This window comes from Notamacropus eugenii, chromosome 4, assembly GCF_028372415.1.
Source record: "Notamacropus eugenii isolate mMacEug1 chromosome 4, mMacEug1.pri_v2, whole genome shotgun sequence".
NCBI classification, from domain to species: Eukaryota; Metazoa; Chordata; class Mammalia; order Diprotodontia; family Macropodidae; genus Notamacropus; species Notamacropus eugenii.
This window is the reverse complement of record NC_092875.1, coordinates 241,927,787-241,945,081: the sequence shown is the minus strand read 5'-3', so window position 1 is coordinate 241,945,081 and position 17,295 is coordinate 241,927,787.

The window sequence follows — 17,295 nt, the reverse complement described above, 5'->3', positions numbered from 1 at the left end:
ACTTTTCCCTATGATTTTCCATCTTGCATGAATTTTCATCAATAAATTCACACAACTTCCTTGCTGCAATGATTTGCCCTACCAGTGATCCTGAGGCAAAGGACCTAATCATCATCTGAACCTGATTACTAGCAATAGTAAATTGACCCTGTTGGAGAGAAGCATTGACTGGTAAGACCTTCCCTTCTGTGTTGCCCCCAAAGATAGTTTCTCCTCTGCAGTACACTCACATATTCTAAGTCTTTCCACTCCAGGTTCCTCAACAACTACCTTTGCCATTTGCAAATCTAGGGTGGGTATAACTGCCACTGAATGCCAGAAGCACTGTTTTTCATTTACTGTCATGGCAACTGCGTGTGCTATTCATACATCCTAACAAGGTGTGACTTCCACTATGTGGGGGTGAGCCTGAGAAGGCTGCAAAAAATGGAAACGAGCCCTCTTCCTGTCAGCTGAGCATTGCTATAATAGGCATGTGTAATACAGTTCTTCAGGGGCATCTGGGAATTGTGTTTTTTAAAGGAGAACATTTATCAAATACTAAATCATAAAGAACATTATTTTTATTCACCAAGCTAAGTAAACTAAAATTTATTTTTTAACTAAAAACTAAATTTTACTCAAAATAAGAAATTGCAAATGGATCCTTTTAGTCCAACCCTGTTCTTTACCCTAAAATACAAAACAAGCTTTTGTGTCTTAATTTCTAGGCTTAATAAATATTTCTCCACTTGGCTGCTGATCCCCTTAGCCCTATATTTTACTATGAAAGACCTAAAGTAAAGTTTAAAAGCTGGTGATCAGAGGCAAACCCTTTCACAATTAATCTTTTTTTTTTTTTGGCCTTCCTGGCCCATACAAATCAGTACCACATACTTCACAGGCTGAGCAACAGAAAATGAAACAACCAGAGAAATCATTGAGAAGTATAAAAGTCTAATTAGTGTTTCCCTGACCTGGCTATATAATGAGCTAGAGTCCCTGAGGTGTAGTGGGTCCTCCTAGGACAAAGAGGAGGAATGCAGATAACCTACCTGACCCAGACAAAATTTGGCCAACAACCAAGCAGAAGTATCATCCAGGGTGGAAAGGCAGCACCATGGACAGGATCCAGAAGGGGTCTAGGAACAACCAAGTCACTAGATACAACTCCTTTCTGAACCATAATCCCACTCAAACAGCAGCAAGAAGGAAGTGAGAGTTACTGCAACAGTGAATATAACAACCGGGGATCCTCAGTGAATGGAAAAATAACTCACCTAAGGAGAGTTCTGAGTCTTGGGTAGCTCCATTGAAATGATTGGGCTGCTGGTACATTAGGATGTACTTGGACACAACTGGTCTATTGTTGCTGACATCATCAACTTTTTCCTGTTTTTGTCCCATTCACTCAGCAACATTACTCTCCCCTAATTTATAAAGGGATGCATTACTTGGGTAATATTTTCATTTTAACAGGGTTTTTTAAGTAAGTCCTAATCTCAAAGGAATAATTTTGGATGTATTCTAGCAGGATCGTGGAGGGAATATTTCAAGGGAAGTAAACTTCTCTTATTGTTCAAGTCACACGAAGCACAAATTCATCTCTATTTAGGAATGGTCATCTGAGGTGATGAGGATTTCTCTAATATTCTGTGAGTAAAAGAATTTATACCCTGAAACTGGGGTATTCTAATGTGTGTAATAATAATAACAACAGCAATAACAATGAGGAAGGAGGAGGAGGAAAGAGAAGGAAGAGGAAAAAGAGGCATAGCTAACATACAAAAACTTCAAGGTTTGCAAAGTAATTCACGTATATTACCTTATTTGTAGGTGAACAATTATTGAAATAGCTTCTCCAGCTAATCAGTTTTAGGCTGAATTTTCTTTAAAAGCATTGAGGATTCTGGGAAGATGATGGAATAAAACAGCTATTCAAGATTATCCAAGCTCTCAAGATTTTCCCCCACAAAAGAGTTAAAAATAGCACCTTAGGGTGAAAGAATATAGGTGGAGATAAATAAGAATAGGGGCACAACCCAAGTCTTCCTAGGACAATTTAGGAAGATCTGAAGGAAAATCCCTGAACAAACTTGGTCCGCAGGAGGAGTAAGCACTTGCACGCTAGGTTCTGTTTTAACAACCAGCTTCAAGCCCTGAGGTTAGTTGATTTTAGAGGCTGCTTCAATCCCAACCCCAGCATTGTGCCGGGAGTTGGGTATTTTAGCCTGGGAAGATTGAGAGAACCTCTGCTGATGAGGAACAGACCCAGCTGTGCTTCCAAAGATCTTCGGGGGTGAGAAGGATCCACTACATATGCCCAGTTAAGTGCAGAAGCAGTGGGGAAGAAAGCCTCTGGCTGAGGGCACTTACAGGAGGTTGGAGATTTGGCTTTGGTTCCAGGCAGGAGGGGAGAACTGAAGATCTGGGGCTAGAAGCACCATTTCCCATACCCCAGGGCTAGAGGTGATTACAAATTACCACAATAAATGCACAGGAAAGGAGAAAGAATCCAACCATACGAAGCTAATATGGGAACAGAGATGACCAGGGTTCATCTTCAGGGGAAGATATTTAAGTAAAGAAACCCCCAAAGAGTAATGTCAAATGGTCACTTGCCCAAAAAGAATTCTTAGATCTTAAAAAAAAGAGTTTAAAACCCAAATGACAGAAATGGAGGAAAAACTAGGAAAAAATAAGAATAATCCAAGAAAAACAACAAGGTTATGAAAGGAAAGTCAACCAATTAGAAAAGGAAATCCAGAATCTTAAGGAAGTAACTGACACCTTGAAAATTAGACTTGGGCAAAGTGAAGTCAGTAAAATTATACGAGATCAAGAAATAATTAACCAAAATATCAATAATGAAAAAAATAGAAAAGAAAGTGAAAAATAAGAAAAATGAGGTTTGGAGAATAGATCAAGAAGAGAACATTCAAAAACAATCAGACTAACTGAAAGTTATGATCAAAAAAAGAATCTTACAATGATACAAGATACAATAATACAGTAATACAAGAAATAATTTAAAAAAATTGTCCTGAAGCATTAGAACAAGGGGGAAAAGAGAAATAGCAAAAATCCAGAGATTCTATGAGGAAAACTCATAGGAAATCAAATTCCAAAACCCTCAGTTCAAGGATAAAATATTAAAAGCATTAAGATTAAAACCATTTAAATATGGTGGTGCTACAATTAGACTCACACAAACCTAGCAGCAGAGATATTAAAGAACCACAGATCTTGGAGCAAAAGAACTGGAGCTCCACCCAAAAATATCATACCCTGCAAAGTTAAGTATTATCCTGAATGAAACAAAATGGACATTTGACAAATTCTCAGACTTTCAAGACTTTGTTAGAAAAAATCCTTAATTTAATAAAAGAATTAACATACAACAACCAAGAGAAATATAAGGTGCGTACCAAAGACATTATAAAGGATTCATAAGGACAAACTGTTTGCTTTTCATACATATAAAAATGTAAAATGTATGTTTAAGATTCTTATTCATAATTGGGTAGTTCATAAGTAAGACTGGGGAAAACCTGAGTAGGATGTGAATTTAAAAAGTAAAATCATTTAGGAAAAGTTAAAAAGTAATTATTTTATACAAATGAGGTGCAAGAGGAAGAAATGATACAAGGGAATTAGATGGGGAGGAACGCTGGTAGTTCTGGTAACCTACTTTCATTAGGAATGGGTTTAAGAGGGAACAATACACATATAATTAGAAGAGTATAAAAGTCTTCTAAATTCAGAAGAAATAAAATAGTAGGGGCATAGGGAAGGGAAGAGGACAAGGGAGGGATCTTTAGAGGGGAGGTAAGAGAAAAGGAGGGGTATAGAAGGGTGTTCAGATTTATGGGAATGGGAGGATAAGGGAGGGATCCTTGGAGTGGGGTAGGCAAGTAATAGGAGGGCAAGGTAGTGGGTAGAAGTAAAGTTAGAAGAGGCAGGAGGAGTAGGAAACGAAATATGCACAAACCAAAAACAAAGATCAGGGGCAGAATATGTTTGGGAAAGTATTTGTCTATATATGTATGTATATGTGTATGTATATATCTATAGTCATAAAGAAACATATCTGAACTTTATTGTAGCCTTTTGGGGGTGGGGGGAGAAAAAAAAGAACAAAATAAAAAAGTGCACAGTAGAGAACAAAAGCACTCACAAGGAAGCAAAGAAAAGGTGGACAATTTTCAGTACAACAAATATTATTTATTATACAGGCTTTCTTGAAATGAAAATTTATTGTTTCATAATTTGAATCCTCTCTTGTGTTCTGCTATGCACATGACATGCTTTTTTTTCTTTTTAACTTTGTATTTAAGTGTATGATATGTTTTCAGTTCTTTTTTTCTATTCTATATTTGTGTTCTGGCATTTGAGACTAAAATAAAAATTTTTTAAAAAGTACATGTAAGCCTGATCTTAGAATTACCCCTAGCTTAGCATTACCCCTAAGTGACCTCTGGTGATCATTGGAGCATATAACTACCAGAAATAGTGTAGAAGGCCAGCACTTGGGCTATCATTCCCATTTAGAGTTGCACATTTGGCTAAATTTGCCATCATGATTTACCCCACAAAATAATATGCCTGATGCTAACACAGCAGTATGAATTTAATGCCGTATAAGTGTTTGGTTATTAGAATCACTCACTGGTTCGTTGATGCATGAAGATACTTGGCTGAAGTCATTTCATTTGCCACTACTTGCGTGATTTTTCAGACCTTCTCTTTGAACCACTAAAAACAATAATCAGAGGTAAAAGAATAATTGAGATTCTATGAGAACCTTGAGTTTTATTCATCAGGAAAGCAAATAAGAATCAACACTGAAACTTCCTCCACTTAAAAAAAATTTGTATCATTGAATTTTGAAACTTGAGGCTTTTTTCTTACCTTCATTGAGGCAGCTGGGTGGTAAAATGAATAGAGTGCTGGGACTAGATTCAAGAAGACATGAATTCAAATCAGCTGTCAGACATTTACTAGCAATGTGACCATGGGCAAGTCACTTAACCTCTGTCTGCCTCAGTTTCTCTCCTTCTTCAGATGGCTTCCTTCCCTCCTTCCTTGTCTGGTCACCAGTTGTTCCTAGGTAAATGTCAGCCATCCACATTTATTGGCAAAAATGATGTCTGATGCTTTCCTCTGAGACCATCATCATCTATTACATTATTGATGTTAAAACGTACAAAAGCTTAGGTCCTGACAGTGAGTCTCAAGGGGAATAGTGAATACAAGCATACTTACCATTGATCATGAAAGAGAAATGCGAGTTGGTTGCAAAAGAGAATCGATGTATTAAAAAATGAAATTGAGCAATTTTCAGTTTAATGTTACATCAGACTGAGATTTAGGATCTAGATTATAGACAGTGACCTATTCTAGGAGATCATTTGGACATTTGAATATTGAGCTTTGGAGTAAGATCCATGTTTTACACTCTTCCTAGGCAGAATATGCAGAGGCAATGTCCTAGTAGAGAAATTTGTCATGGACACATTGTGGTCATGCTCTAGTCACCACAACGAATCCTCTGGAAACAAATAGTTGTGCAGTTCTAATATGTCTTTTTACGAAAGCACTAAACTTTACAGGATCAAAGATTGAGAGTTTGAAGGGATCTTAGAGGTCATCTAGTCTAGCACTTTTTAAACTGTAAGTCACGAAAAATTTGGCAAAGTAAAAGATTTCTGAACATGCAATGACCAAAAATTAATTAAAAATCCAACAAGGTATTTCTGGCAGCACTTGCCCATGTTGCACAGTGCAACTTCACTGCAGCCTTGCTTCAGAACACAAAGCATGCACACTTTGGACTGCAACATACCCTCAGACCATGCAACACCAACAAATGCTACCATAACATAAAAGGAGTCTCCAGTGGTAAAAGTTTATGAAACCCTACAACCAGTCTAACCTCTTCATTTTATTCTAAGGAAACTGAGGTCTAGAGGGGCTAAGGGCACACAATATCAGAGCTTGAATTAAAATTGACTCTAAAATCAGTGGTCTTTCTATTGTACCATACTTCCTGATGCCCTCTTGGCATAAAGTGCCCTTGCGGCATTATACATAATTATTCTCCCAAGAGCTCATAGAGGGCTAGACTCAGAGCTTAAAAAGACTCTAGAATCTCTCCCATCCAAACTCCTCATTTTGCAGGGAGATTACATGACTTGTCCGACTCAGCTAGTAAATATTCAGAGCAAGATATTAATTCAGATCTTCTTTGTTCTGAGCAAATAGTTCTTTTACTATGCCATTTAGTTGCCTACTGTAATGGTAAGTCATATTTCAGGAAAATTCCACTCATTTGAAAAACTGAGAAATTTTCATCCTAAAAGTTTTCTTATTCTTCTTTTAGCAAAGTAGTCAAGAGTCAGAGAAATGTAAACCCTTATTGAAATTTGTTTTTGCTTTGAAGCCAAGAACCTACTCTTTGTGCTTTTTATCAAATTAAATGGAAACAAGCTCTAAGAAATAGAATGAGTTTTATGATATCAGTTCTTTCAAGTTCATGTGCTTTAATGCCTGGGAGGTAGCAGTTATCACACTGGTTAGATAAACACCTGCCTCCAGAAGACAAAGGGGTAGATCTAGATAGATATAGCTAGAGACTAATAATTCTTATTCAAAAAACAGTGTTTCTCCCTACTCATGACTGGGTTATTATTCATCATCATCAGAGCTTTACTTACTCCATATGGGGGCAATCAGGTCCATTTATCAATTCTGGTATAAAACCCAATATCCTCCTAATGTATATGTTGTATTCAGATCCCTTGCCCAGGAATCCACCAAGTAAGTAACAAACATTTGTTAAATCCCTGCTATTTCCCAAACACTGTGCTAGATGCTTAGGATACAAACAAAAAATAGAACAGCCTTTGCTCTTAAGATTCTGACAGTCTGCTGGGGCACACATACATATAAAACAAAAGGATATGTACAAAATATAGGCAAAACAAATACAAGGTAATTTCTAAAAGTTATACTAACACTTAGATGAGATTAGGAAGGTCTCACACAGAGGGTGGTAAGAAAACTGAGCTTTGAAGGGAGCTAGGGATTCTAAGAGGCATTGATGAGGATGGTGTACATTCCAGGCACAGCAATATGTAAGATAGGAAGCACGTCAATCAGGTCAAAATAGGGAGATGGGGCACAACTGATGTATTACCAATGGTCTCTAAATTGCCAGATCCAACAGCCTCTTCTCAATCCTCATTCTTTGACTTATCTGAAACATTTTCACAATGGTAATCACCCTTTTCTCCTGTATACTCTCTCCTCTCTAAGTTTCCTTGACATTGTTCTATCCTGGTTCTCCTCCAACCTGACTGCTCCTTCTCATAATCTTTTACGGGCTCTTCATATAGGCCATATCCACTAGCCATGGGTGTATCGAACCCTCTTCTCTTTCTCTGCTATATTATCTTGTTTGATGATCCTGTCAGCTCCTATGTGTTCAGTTACTGCTCTCTGAATATGATTCCCAGTTCCATATATCCAGCTCTAGTCTCCCTCTCTAACTCTAATCCCACTTTACCCAGTCACTAATTAACATTTAAGTATCTCAAATTAGATGTTTCATAGACATCTCAAATTAAAAATATTCAAAAGAGAACTTTAACACACACACCTCCCCAATCCTTTCGTTATTCCTAATTTTCTTCTTACTATTGAAGGCATTGTTACTTTCCCAGTTACCCAGGCTCACAATTTCAGTATCACCCTTGATTACTCACTTAAATTCACCTTAAACATCAAATCTCTTGACAAATGTTATCATTTCTCCTTCACAAAATCCCTCATATACATCCCCTTTTCCCTACTCACGCAATCACTATCTTCCTTACCAAGTGATTTCCTTGCCTCAAATCTTTCCCTACTCCATCACCCTCCACTCAATTGCCAAAGTGATCTTCCTAAAGTGTAAATCTAACCATAGCACCCCTCTATTCAATAAACTCCAGTGGCTCCCTATTGCCTCAGTGGTTAAATTTAAAGTCCTCCATTTTGCCATTAAAAGCTCTTTACAACCTAGCCATACACATCCTATTTTTTTCATTCTTACACATTACTCCCCTCTGCACACTCTCATCCAACCATATTACCTTACTTCACTGTTCCTCACACTAGACATTCTATCTTCTGACTCCATGCACATCTGCACTAGACCTTCATGTGTGCAATGTTCTCCCTCCTCATCTCTACCTCTTGGCTTCCCTTGCTTTCTTTGAGGTTCAGCTCAAATCACACCTTCTGTAAGATGACTTTCCTGGTGGCCTCATTCACTGTCATTCTCTTCTCTTCGGAATTTACCTTCATTTTACACTATATATGTCTAGTAGTTACTTGCATTTTGTCTCCCTCATTAGAATGTGAGCTCCTTGTAGGCATTAACAATGTTTTTAACACCTTTGTATCCCTAATGTTTGGCATGGTACATGGCATACAATAAATAATAAATTCTTGTTGACTGAATATCTAAATGACTGGCTCAACAGCGTTAGTGAGTCAGACTCTTCTTGTATGAGTTCATTGCAAATACAAACATGTGGTTTGTGTATTAGACAGTAAGCCTTTGGGCTAGTTTAAGGCTCCTTGAAATGTCCAAACCTGGCTAAGACAGAGACATATCAAGACTCTAGAGTTCTAAGCCTAGAGTTCAAAAGATAGCATGCTGCTAAGTGTTTAACAACCAGCTTTCGGGGGTGGGAGGGAGAATATATGCACAACATTTTTAATTTGGATCTATATTATTAACATTTCTCTATCACTTTCTTAAGTTCAGAAAAATGACAAAACAATAAATCAAGGCCCAGTATGTAGCATTTGCCAGTTTATGAGACATAAATCTGAAAATAAAAACTGAAGATCTAGCGATCAGGTCTTGCGAGCTGGTACAGTCTGGCTCCAGCACAACCCTGCTTAAAAGATATCTAAGAGTTTTGCTTGTTCAACTACTGCATGGAACAAAAATCCTCTCTATAACATCCTGAACCAGTGGTCATTCAACCTTTTAAAGACCTCCAGGGATGGGGAATCTCGCTGCCTCATGTGTTAATGTGTTCCATTTGAGGACAGAAATTATCAGACTTCCTCCTTACATTGATCCAAAACCCATTCCAACTTCCATCCACTCACTCTATTGGTTTCATTGATCACTAGTACAGTTTAGTGAAATTATTGTTTTTATACATTTAAAGAGTTGATCCATGGGCATAATCCTTCCACTCACAGATTGTGATCCCATCATAATAGCAGCCATGATGAATTCAAAAACAGAAAGTCGTGAATCTCACCACATATAACTAAACTGAGCCTCAAATAGCAGACAATTCACCACCAGCCCCATAATCTATACAGACTGATAGAAATTAGTATGACCCACATTCTACTGATACTACCTTCTAGAACCCAGAGCCATCTCTATATTACAATGAAATGTTAGAATACTTTAGTGGAGGAATGAAATTGTATTACTCCATAAGTAGGCACCTGATGTCCCAGGAAATAAAAGTCAGTTATTTGTTCAGGGGGAAAAACTATTCCTAAAAGTTAATCCAGTTTTAACTACTTTGAAATTTGGATTAGACTGGTAGCCAATGTAAATTTTGAAAGAACCTGAATGTTGTAGAATAGCTTTTCAAAAATTACTGTAAAGAGGTTGGTATTTACAAACTGCACAGCACTTTCAAAAAGCCTTATAATAATTCTGAATTAATCTATTATCTCTATGCTCAGTTGTGGCACTCTCATGGCAAAAAGGATACTTTTTTCCAGGTATGACTTTGAGTAGGTGGCCAATGAAATCTCTTTCAGCTCTAGGATTCTGTAATTCCTTCTTTAGAAAACTTTGCATGGCTAGATTCCGAACTCACACTTCAAGGAGAAAAAAACAGACATCTATTCTTTATTCCAGTTTTCAAAGCTATATACATATATATATATATATGCACATATATACACATATATGTATGTGTGTGTGCATATACACATAGAGACAGAAAAAGAGAAAGAGAGAGACAGAGAGAGAGAGAAAAATTCAACAAACATTTGTCATTACCACTGAGAGGCCTTAAATCATTTTTTAAAAAACTCTACAGAAAGGGGTGTGAGGAAAGAGTTCTTAACAATTAGTCTTTGATACCCAATTTATCACCCTAAAGGTCTCAAGGTAACTTAAGTCAAAGTACCAAAATTTAGTTCCACGATCCATCAGCCCAAAATTTCTCTCTGCTCTCTTCACAAATGTGTCTAAGAAGAGTTGTCTCATCCCTCTGGAAGACAAGCTAAAGACCTATCTATTCTTTATTGCATTCCTAATCAGGGGTCTTAAGTGAAGAACCATCAAAGCTCCACAGCTAAAAAAAATCAAAGGTTTTCCTCTGTTTGTTTGATTTGCTTTTTATGGGAAATGCCCTGAGAGTTGAACCTGCTAGTGAGCAGCAGTTATATGCTCCATTAATCTTATTATCAGGAGGTTGCCATCACTAAGTTAACAAGGTCCCTGAAATGTGCAAAGTTTAACAGATTAAAGTTAAAGGAAACCCATTTTATTTAATTTAGTTCTAAGTGAGAAAGCAGTAATGAATGGATTTACAAGCTCACAACTGAAACTCCAGTAAATTGATGAGACTCCTACATGGCTTTTTTCCTTTTCATTTGAAAGCCATATCACCTTGAGACCTTCAGTTCTGTAATGCTTTCTTCTCAGCTTTGAGTATTTCCTGTGCCAAGCCAAACTGACTCTTGTAGCCATAACTCCAGACTTTACTGAGCCCTGTGAGAGGACAGAGCCACTTAAAAAAGTGAAGACATAGAGGAAAGGGGATGGTGGGACCTGATGTGCAAAGTAATAATGGTGAGATCATGGATTTCTCTCCCTGACAGATTAGTTTGCAGGGAAAAGGTCATAGAATCATAGATTTAGAGGGAGAAAGGACTTTAGAGGTCATCCAGCTCAAATCTCTCATTCTACGTGGAAGAAAACTGAGGATTGAAGAAGTCATGACTTGCCCAAAAGTGCCCAAGTGACAGAGTCAGGATACAAAGTCAAGTCCTTTGACTCTAAATTTAGTGATCTTGCTACTATTCTCTGGAGCAGGCAAGGAATCCCTTGTTCAAAATTATCTCACTAACATATTCCACTAATTAGAGACTTATATACGTTAAAAGACATGCAAACGTTCCCATTAATCAGTTATATTCCTTAATTATGGTAATATCTAACATATCAACTGCTATCTGATGGGTGTTTGGATGGGGTAGAAAAAGAAGAAATAATTTGAAAGCTTGGAAAACTTGGGTAAAGAACTTTGGACTGACTTGGAAATAATAATAGTTCTTATTTATAGGAAGCTTTGAGGTTTACAAAGCATTTTGCAAATATTCTCTTATTTGAGTCACATAATGTACCCTGTGATGTAATCACTATTACCATCATTCTATGGAGATAAGAAATCTAAGGTTCAAAAAGTCTGAGACTCACCCAGAATCACACAGCTACAAAGCGACTGATGTGAAATTTAAATCCAGGTCTTTCTGACTGTACTGTCTCTACTATGCCATCTAGCCACCCCTAGGGAAGCACAGGGGCACTCCAAATCATAAGGCAATGGGGAAGGGGAAAAAAAGAGCCAGAAAGTTCATCAAAAGAATTTTGCATTTGTAGCTTTCCTACAGTGCTTCATTGGTGGTCACTTTGCCCTTAAAAAACACCTTCATGTTGGTTTTTAGTGACAATGCTAAAAAGAAACTCCAGGTTTCCTTGTTCCCAAAATTTTCTAGAACTTGCTCCTAAAAATGCATCACAAATGTCTTCACAGAGGACTAAGTAAAGGAACCACCTCCCAGATGTTAATCACAAGCAAGAAAGTATTTTTATAGCAATCAATTAGTAAGCATTCATTAAGTGCCTACTATATGTGAAGCCCTGTATAAGGAGAAAAAGAAATATAAAAGAGCTTACAGTCTAGCAGGGAGAAACAACATGAACATATATAAATATAAACAAAAGATCTTCAAAATAAATACAAGATAATATGGAGTGGTTGGTGGGATCAGGAAAGAATTCATGTAGAAGATGGTGCTTGAACTAAGATCAGAAGGAAGCTAGAGGTTCTAAGAGCCAGAGGAAAGGAGGGAGTGCATTCTATTTACAAGAGTAAAACCAATGCTTAGGGAGATGGGACAGACATAGGAGGAGTGCTGTCAGTCAATAAACATCTTTTAAGCTCCTACTATGTGCCAGACACTGTGCTATGCACTGGGGAATACAAATATAAGTTTTAAAAAAGAGCATCCTTGCCTTTAAGGAGCTTACAATCTAATGGTGCTTTGTGTATGGAATAAGGCCAATGTTTGTGAATGGGGATAATATATAATAAATCTAGAACAGTTATGAAGTGTTTAAATGCCAAAAAGAGTCATTGATACTACAGGAAATAGGAAGCCATTGGATTTTATTGGGCAGGCATATGAAAATAAGACCTATATTTTGGCAGCTATGTAGAAGGTGGGTTGGAGTGGAAGAAGACAAAAAGTGTAGATATATTTAGCAGACCAGATATACTGCTATAGTTTTAGACAACATTATCATTTAGCCTTAATCTTTGTCTTGACCTAAGAACCATAGCTACATAGCCACAACCCTTTTTACCATCTACAAAGTGGAAATGCTATAGACTTTGTTCTACTTGATTTCCTGTATTAGAAGGGTTCCATCAGAATCATAGAATGACAAAATCTTAGAGATGGAAAGGATGTCAAAGATCATTTAGTCTAACTCTTATCTAACATATGAATTCTCCCCAAGATATCCCCAATAATTAATCACCCAATTTCTGCCTAAAGACCTTTAGAAACCTATTTCTTCCCAAATAAATCTAATTCTTCTCATTCAGCTTTGTAGAATTTTAATCTTTAGGAAGTTCTGTCTTATGTTTAGCCAAAATTTGCTCTCTATAGCTTACATCTATTCTCCTAGGTTTATCCACCTGGGACTAAGTGGAACAAATCTAATCTTTTTTCCGTATAAAATCCCTTCAAATATTTGAAGATAGTAATTATTTTTTCCTTAAGACTTCTAATCTCTAGGCTAAAAAAACATAAGTTCCTTCAGTCATCCTGGTTGTCCTTCTCTGGATATGCTCATAATTATCACTTTCCTTCCTAAAACGTGGTGACCCAGAACTGAACACAAAATCCCAGATGTAGTCTGCCCAGGAGACAGTCAAGTGGGACTATCTTTTCCTTGTTGTTAATGTTAAGATTTCAACTCTGGGACACCAAAAATTGTTGAGGTTTCATGATGTGTTGTGGTGGAACCATCTCAAAGAATTCAGTCAGACCAATTCTAATCCAAATATAGGCATTTTTGAGATTGATACCTCTCATAAAGCAGGCTAAGTTTCAAGAGGAACCAACAACTTCAGAGAGAGCAAGATGGATTTTTATAGGATAAAGATGCAATTACATAGCAGGAATTTACATAGAATATAGAAATGTGATTAATATTAAAAAGGCAAAAGAAGTTTGTTAATGGGTAATGGAAGAAGGGTTCTATCTATGGTTCAGTGGTTAAACATTATGATCATGCTGCCCTCCGGTTGGCTAGTTATTGTGGTCCTGTATGATCAAGATAGATAGTTAGGTATTGTGATCCTGTCTTGGGCTAGATGGGGTGATGTGATTGTGATTTAATATAAAAACACACCTGTTTAAATATGTGGAAATGGGTCTGGGGGCAGTAGCTAGGTTCCCATCACATGGACACGCCTATTGTTTCTGTGGGAACTAAGAGTTCAGGGACACACCTGTTGTTCTAGTGGGTCTATATAGAGGGCCTATAATGAAATTAGAATATTGGGACTTGGGGCAGCTCTATCAGGATTCTATCATTAACACAATATTTCTAATAACATAGCATCAGATCTCAATATCATTTTGGGTTATCAGTCAATAGTCATTTTTTAAGTGCTGACTATGTGCCATGATAAGTACTGGGGATACAAATACAAGTAAAAAGGAAGACAGTCCCTGAAGTCAAGTCAAGGCATTGCATATTAATAACGTAAGATAAGACATAGAGGGGGAGCTTCAGGTAGGGGGATAGAAAAGGTACCTACACAGATCATGGTGATGAAGTCCAGAGAATGAAGGATGACTAATCTGGGTCCTTCCTCAAGATGGAAGTTACTAGAAGAATTCATCAAAGAGAGAAGAGTGCCAGTAATGGGGAGAAGGTGGAACATGGTGACAAAAATCCACATTTGTCATGCCATATTGTTATTCATATTAAGGTTATACTCCACCAAAACCCCTAGGTCTTTTTTTTTTCACATGAACTGTGGCTCCCCATTTCCGTACAGTATTTTTTTTTGCATGTAAGTACATGACTTTTCATTTATTCTTATTAATTTTCATCTTGTTAGATGGACCCCAGTGTTCCAGACTGTCAGTGTCTTTTTGGATCCTCATCTTACATTCAACATATTAGCTGCCCCTCCCAACTTTGTGATGTTGACAAATTTGTTAGCCATGCCATCTACTCCTTTTCTCCAAGTCACTGATTTTTATTAATGGATCACTCTACTACAGACTTCTTTCCAGGTCAATAATGATCAGTACTCTTGGGTGTGATCATTCAATCAGTCCAAAAAAAAAACCACCTAGCTTTTCTACCATTTAGTTTTTTACATCTCTCCATCTTACCAATAAGGATGTCATGGAACATGTCATGACACCTCTCACGAAGCATGGTCTTGTGGTCTTGTCTTGATCTTGCTTTCTCTGAAGTTGTGGGTTTCTCTTGGAACTTAGCCCGTTTCATGAGAGCACATGGAACACTTTGTTGCTATCCTGGTACACTGTGTCTATTGTATTCCTCTTATCTACAAGTTTATTAATCCAAGTCAACAAATATTTATTATGCAACTACTCTATGTAAGGCACTAATGCTAAGCAATAAAAAAAAAATAGTACCTTCCTCCAAGGAGCTGACATTCTACTGGCGGGATACAAAATATAAAGACATAAATATATACATGATTATTTGAAGACTGAGAGATAAGAACACTAAAGAGAAGAGGAAAGGCTTTACATTGAACCTGGCACAACAGCTGAACTCTGAAAAAAAACTCTGAAATGGATTTTAAGAGGCTAAAAGAATATATTCTAGGCCTGGGGGATAATTAATGCAAAAGCACAGCAGAAGAATATAGAATGCTAATTTGGGGGAACAAGTTCATGAAGGAGAATAATGTGAAATAACCTTAGAAATGTAAACTGGGGCCAGATGGTGAAAAGTATCAAACACCAGACTGAGGAGCAGACATTTTATTCTGGAGATAATAGCCAATCCTTGATCATCTTGAGCAAAGTAGCCAGGTGAGCAGATTTGTGCAGTCCATGTGAAAATGATTTTAGCAGTTGTGTAGAGAATGGATTGGAGAAGGAAGAGTTGAAATGGAAAACAATTAAGAGATTATTGCCTAATCCAGACAAGAGGTAGTGAGGGTTGGAATCAGAATAGAGGCTGTCTAAATAAAGAAAAGGGGAAAGATGTAAAAGATATTTTGGAGCTGGATACAATAAGATTAGCAACTGAATAACTATGCGGAATAAGGAAGACATACGAGTTGAAGATGACACCAACTTTGCAACCCTAACTAAATGGAAAGATGACTTTGCCCTTAAAAGTAACTGGGAACTTAGGAATAGATGTGGGTTTAAGGAAGAAATGTAATGAGTTCTGCTTCTGACATACTGTTCCTGAGATCTCTCTAGGACACCCAATCCTAAATCTAAAACAAAATTAGATTAGCATAGCAGCCTCATGAATTACTAAACCCATAGTGACTCAGAAGATTCACCTCTTCCTTCTCTAAATGCTCAGAAAACTCACTCCTTATAATCTATTCTAGAATCATATCTAAATTCAACATCAAAGTCAACAATCTATAGTTTCTCCATTTTTTGAATATTAGAGTACCTATCTTACTCTAGTCCTGTGGCAACTTTCATATTTTCCATGATTCCTCAGAGATTATGTACTGTCTTCAGCAACTACATCCATAAGGCCAATCAGTATCATAGGGTGTAGATAGTTTTGTTCAGGGACACTACTTCATTCAGAGCAACTAGACTGATAAAGTCTCTGATGGAGAAATAGGCAAACAAATTTTAAAATGTGGAATAGATAATAGTTCATTTAGACAGATTCAAGATTGGTTGAACCCCTGTACCCAAAGATTATTGGTTCAGTGTCAGATTCTAGGATGGGCTCTAGTGAAGCATCCCAAAGGTTTGTCTTTCGTGTTATTTCGTTTAACATTTTTATCAGTAATTTACATGAAAACCTAGATAGCACACTTGTCAAATTTTCAGATGACACCAAGTTGAAAGAGATAGCTTTAATACAATATGATACAAGTCCCAAAAAGATTTCAACTGGTTAGAGCACTAGTCCACATTTAATGAGATGAAATTTAATAGAAAAAAAAGTTAATTTATTTCCTCGGGTTCAAAAAAGCAATTCAAAAGTATAATGTGGGGCAGATTTGACTAGAAAGCATTTTGTCTGAAAAAAAAAGATCTAGACGCTTACTAGACTGAAAGCACAATATACTACCATTACAATATGGCAATTAATCAAATTAATGGAATCTTGGACTACAAACTAACAAGCACTTATTAAGTGTTTACTATGTGCAAGGCACTGTGCTAAGTAAGAATACAAAGATAAGCCCCCAAAAATAGTTCCTGTCCTCAAGGATCTTGCCCTCTAAAGGTGGAAGAGAATACATAAAAGGAAGCTAAAAGGAGAGAGGGAAGAAAGAGAAGGTACCTACACAGGGGCATGGTGTAGAAAGCAGTCCAGGAAGTCAGGAGGTGAGATGAGAGAGGAAAAAAGAAGAAAATCTGACTGACCTGGGCACTTCCTTAAAATTGAGGTTATGAGTTGAGTTGATCAATCAAATCAAGGAACAACAGGGGCAGAGGGATCTTCCAGGTTGAGGAGATTGATGAGGATTATGGAGAATGAAGTCCAGACAGTCAGGAGGGGAACCAAGAGCAGAGTGAAGTGTTAAACATGGCACACCTCAGCACTTCCTTAAAATGAGGTTCTAGGAGAAACTGACCGATCAAAGGAATCTGCCTGTAAGATTTAAGAAAGAAACTCTGTCCAGGACTAGGGATACTATATTCTATGTCCTTGGTATACTTCTCCAGTCAGACGATGTTTTAAGTATTATGTTCAAGATATAAGGACATTAATAAACTAGAGGC